We start from the raw sequence: 5,442 nt of genomic DNA on the forward strand, positions 1-5,442 counted from the left end.
TTGTTTAAAAAACGACATAGGGTAGTAAAGCTTTTTTTCTTAAAAAACGACATGGTATAGTAAGGCCTTTTTACTAAAAAAGACATGGTATAGTAAGGCTTTTTTCCCCTAAAAAACGACATAGTATAGTAAGGCTTTTTTTCTTAAAAAACGACATAGTATAGTAAGGCTTTTTTTCTTAAAAAATGACATAGTATAGTAAGGCTTTTTTTCTTAAAAAACGACATAGTATAGTAAGGCTTTTTTTTTCTTCTAAAAAACAACATAGTATAGTAAGGCTTTTTTTCCTAAAAAATGACATAGTATAGTAAGGCTATTTTTCCTAAAAAACGACATAGTATAGTGTTAGGTTCATCCAATTGTAGGTTTATCCTTAGGTTTTTCCGTATTCAGCTTTCAATAAAAAGGCATCGGAAGTCATATCTTTGTTTAATTCTTGCAAGAGAGAATACATCCATCCGCGTCTCCGGCCAAGATCATTCTAACAACTCGAAGTCCGTTTCGCTAATTTAATCATAAGATTTTCACGCCATGCCCCACAGAAGTCTAAACATTCGTAGAGTCTCACAACAACTTTGTACAGTTATCAAAACAATTGTAGGACCTCCGATTCTTCCCAAGCGAGTTTCGATGCGAACCCTTCAGCGAAGAGGGGCTTCCCAAAACAGTCCTTGGTTCCCAAGAGCGCTTGTTGTGAGTCCATCTTCCGAAGCCGTAAACAGTCCTCAGTTCCCAAGAGCACCTGTCCTGAGTCCTCCGAAGCCGAAAACAGTTCGCAGTTCCCAAGAGCAATTGTTGTGAGACCTCTCCATGCCCTGTCCTCTTGATGTGAACCAGTCCTTACTTTAGCAAGGCATGCATTAAAATGGCTTTTATTAATGCCAATAACTCTAACATAAAAGCACAGCGTTCAACACGTATATGTATTGTTTAATATTGTTACACATTCAGGATGAGCATTACTATTCCTAATAAGTAAATATATTGATTAATATAGTAAGCATGTTTATAATAAGGCTTTCTATTCCTAAGTAAGCATTGCAAACACATTTATAATAATCATTATTCCAACATTCCCCCCTATATTATAAATTTGCACATGATCTCCTTAATAAAACTTCCTTTCGGCTTTATTCCATTAATTCATTTTATGGCAAAAAATAGAAATGGGGAGGAAATGTCCGTTTCCGTTGGCTTTAGTTTTACCCGCTCACTGGCACGGCTGGTCTGAAAAGCAAAAAACAAAATCATTTTCGCCCAATTCATCCTCGCAATTACCATGCTCTTGAAATTCACTGCTGTCGTCAGCACGCTTCATTAGTAGGGGATACAATTCATGCAATTTAGAATTTGTAGGCTTTTTTTTCATGAAAAACGACATGGTATAGTAAGGCTTTTTTTCTTAAAAAAACGACAGAGTATAGTAAGGTGTTTATTTCTCAAAAAACGACATAGTATAGTAAGGCTTTTTTTCTTAAAAAACGACATAGTATAGTAAGGCTTTTTTTCGTTAAAAAAAACGACATACTATAGTAAGGCTTTTGTTCTTAAAAAACGACATAGAATAGTAAGGCTTTTTTTTTCATGAAAAACGACATGGTATAGTAAGGCTTTTTTTCTTAAAAAAACGACATAGTATAGTAAGGTGTTTATTTCTCAAAAAACGACATAGTATAGTAAGGCTTTTTTTCTTAAAAAACGACATAGTATAGTAAGGCTTTTTTTCTTAAAAAATGACATAGTATAGTAAGGCTTTTTTTCTTAAAAAATGACATAGTATAGTAAGGCTTTTTTTTTCTAAAAAACAACATAGTATAGTAAGGCTTTTTTTCCTAAAAAATGACATAGTATAGTAAGGCTATTTTTCCTAAAAAACGACATAGTATAGTAAGGCTTTTTTTTTCTAAAAAACGACAGTATAGTAAGGCTTTTTTCCCTAAAAAACAACATAGTATAGTAAGGCTTTTTTGTTTAAAGGCTTTTTTTCCTAAAAAATGACATAGTATAGTAAGGCTATTTTTCCTAAAAAACGACATAGTATAGTAAGGCTTTTTTTTTCTAAAAAACGACAGTATAGTAAGGCTTTTTTCCCTAAAAAACAACATAGTATAGTAAGGCTTTTTTGTTTAAAATATGACATAGTATAGTAAGGCTTTTTTTGTTTAAAAAACGACATAGGGTAGTAAGGCTTTTTTTCTTAAAAGTATACTAAGGCCTTTCCCCTAAAAACAACATAGTATAGTAAGGTTATTTTTTCTAAAATACGACATAGTATAGTATGGCTTTTTTTCTTAAAAAACAACATAATATAGTAAGGTTTTTTGAAGTCCAGTATGCCAAGCGAGCGCCCCTTTTTTTGGTTTCCATTTTTCTCCACGTGCGCTGACACTTTTTTAGCGTCCAAAATGTTTTGCGGCGCGGTCAGAGTTTGGGTTGGGCTTTTTAAAGCCCGTTTGACACCACACAGAACGCACGCTCTTGTTACCTTTTTAGTGTACGGTTGTATTTGGAATGGAAACACTTACTGTATTTCTCAAATAAAACTGCTCTTGATATACTTGAAAAATTGTCTAAAAACATGTTTTTTCTTCTTTTAAAGCAACCTAAATATGATTTGTCGTGTTGGAAGATCTGGAGAGATATTTTAACGGCAAAAACGACCATAGTAAGTAAAGCTTTTTTCTTAAAAAACGACCATGTATAGTAAGGCTTTTTTCTTTAAAAACGACATAGTATAGTAAGGCATTTTGTTTAAAAAACGACCATGTATATATAGTAAGGCTTTTTTCTTTAAAAACAACATAGTATAGTAAGGCATTTTGTTAAAAAAACGACCATGTATATATAGTGAGGCTTTTTGTTTAAAAAACGACATGTATATATAGTAAGGCTTTTTTCTTTAAAAACGACATAGTATAGTAAGGCATTTTGTTAAACGACAGTATATATAGCTAGGCTATTTTTCTTAAAAAACGACATAGTATAGTAAGACTTTTTTTTCTAAAAAAACAACATAGTATAGTAAGGCTTTTTTTCCTAAAAAATGACATAGTATAGTAAGGCTATTTTTCCTAAAAAACGACATAGTATAGTAAGGCTTTTTTTTCTAAAAAACGACAGTATAGTAAGGCTTTTTTCCCTAAAAAACAACATAGTATAGTAAGGCTTTTTTGTTTAAAATATGACATAGTATAGTAAGGCTTTTTTTGTTTAAAAAACGACATAGGGTAGTAAAGCTTTTTTTCTTAAAAAACGACATGGTATAGTAAGGCCTTTTTACTAAAAAAGACATGGTATAGTAAGGCTTTTTTCCCCTAAAAAACGATATAGTATAGTAAGGCTTTTTTTCTTAAAAAACGACATAGTATAGTAAGGCTTTTTTTCTTAAAAAATGACATAGTATAGTAAGGCTTTTTTTCTTAAAAAACGACATAGTATAGTAAGATTTTTTTTTTCTCTAAAAACAACATAGTATAGTAAGGCTTTTTTTCCTAAAAAATGACATAGTATAGTAAGGCTATTTTTCCTAAAAAACGACATAGTATAGTAAGGCTTTTTTTTTCTAAAAAACGACAGTATAGTAAGGCTTTTTTCCCTAAAAAACAACATAGTATAGTAAGGCTTTTTTGTTTAAAATATGACATAGTATAGTAAGGCTTTTTTTGTTTAAAAAACGACATAGGGTAGTAAAGCTTTTTTTCTTAAAAAACGACATGGTATAGTAAGGCCTTTTTACTAAAAAAGACATGGTATAGTAAGGCTTTTTTCCCCTAAAAAACGACATAGTATAGTAAGGCTTTTTTTCTTAAAAAACGACATAGTATAGTAAGGCTTTTTTTCTTAAAAAATGACATAGTATAGTAAGGCTTTTTTTCTTAAAAAACGACATAGTATAGTAAGGCTTTTTTTTTCTAAAAAACAACATAGTATAGTAAGGCTTTTTTTCCTAAAAAATGACATAGTATAGTAAGGCTATTTTTCCTAAAAAACGACATAGTATAGTAAGGCTTTTTTTTTCTAAAAAACGACAGTATAGTAAGGCTTTTTTCCCTAAAAAACAACATAGTATAGTAAGGCTTTTTTGTTTAAAATATGACATAGTATAGTAAGGCTTTTTTTGTTTAAAAAACGACATAGGGTAGTAAAGCTTTTTTTCTTAAAAAACGACATGGTATAGTAAGGCCTTTTTACTAAAAAAGACATGGTATAGTAAGGCTTTTTTCCCCTAAAAAACGACATAGTATAGTAAGGCTTTTTTTCTTAAAAAACGACATAGTATAGTAAGGCTTTTTTTCTTAAAAAATGACATAGTATAGTAAGGCGTTTTTTCTTAAAAAACGACATAGTATAGTAAGGCTTTTTTTCTTCTAAAAAACAACATAGTATAGTAAGGCTTTTTTTCCTAAAAAATGACATAGTATAGTAAGGCTATTTTTCCTAAAAAACGACATAGTATAGTAAGGCTTTTTTTTTCTAAAAAACGACAGTATAGTAAGGCTTTTTTCCCTAAAAAACAACATAGTATAGTAAGGCTTTTTTGTTTAAAATATGACATAGTATAGTAAGGCTTTTTTTTGTTTAAAAAACGACATAGGGTAGTAAAGCTTTTTTTCTTAAAAAACGACATGGTATAGTAAGGCCTTTTTACTAAAAAAGACATGGTATAGTAAGGCTTTTTTCCCCTAAAAAACAACATAGTATAGTAAGGCTTTTTTTCTTAAAAAACGACATAGTATAGTAAGGCTTTTTTTCTTAAAAAATGACATAGTATAGTAAGGTTTTTTTTCTTAAAAAACGACATAGTATAGTAAGGCTTTTTTTTTCTAAAAAACAACATAGTATAGTAAGGCTTTTTTTCCTAAAAAATGACATAGTATAGTAAGGCTATTTTTCCTAAAAAACGACATAGTATAGTAAGGCTTTTTTTTTCTAAAAAACGACAGTATAGTAAGGCTTTTTTCCCTAAAAAACAACATAGTATAGTAAGGCTTTTTTGTTTAAAATATGACATAGTATAGTAAGGCTTTTTTTGTTTAAAAAACGACATAGGGTAGTAAAGCTTTTTTTCTTAAAAAACGACATGGTATAGTAAGGCCTTTTTACTAAAAAAGACATGGTATAGTAAGGCTTTTTTCCCCTAAAAAACGACATAGTATAGTAAGGCTTTTTTTCTTAAAAAACGACATAGTATAGTAAGGCTTTTTTTCTTAAAAAATGACATAGTATAGTAAGGCTTTTTTTCTTAAAAAACGACATAGTATAGTAAGGCTTTTTTTTTCTTCTAAAAAACAACATAGTATAGTAAGGCTTTTTTTCCTAAAAAATGACATAGTATAGTAAGGCTATTTTTCCTAAAAAACGACATAGTATAGTGTTAGGTTCATCCAATTGTAGGTTTATCCTTAGGTTTTTCCGTATTCAGCTTTCAATAAAAAGGCATCG

At 29.9% G+C, this 5,442-nt stretch overlaps 1 long non-coding RNA gene across 1 annotated transcript in view; it reads left to right on the forward strand.

Annotated features, from left to right (window-relative positions):
- Nucleotides 1-5,442, forward strand: part of LOC144064568 (uncharacterized) — a 60,045-nt gene that overhangs the window by 35,652 nt on the left and 18,951 nt on the right. Inside the window, exon 6 of the long non-coding RNA XR_013296826.1 lies at nucleotides 2,600-2,665. This is a non-coding gene — a long non-coding RNA (uncharacterized LOC144064568). The remainder of the gene's footprint in view (nucleotides 1-2,599; nucleotides 2,666-5,442) is intronic.

The sequence above is a fragment of the Stigmatopora argus genome, chromosome 19 (genome assembly GCF_051989625.1).
Source record: "Stigmatopora argus isolate UIUO_Sarg chromosome 19, RoL_Sarg_1.0, whole genome shotgun sequence".
NCBI classification, from domain to species: Eukaryota; Metazoa; Chordata; class Actinopteri; order Syngnathiformes; family Syngnathidae; genus Stigmatopora; species Stigmatopora argus.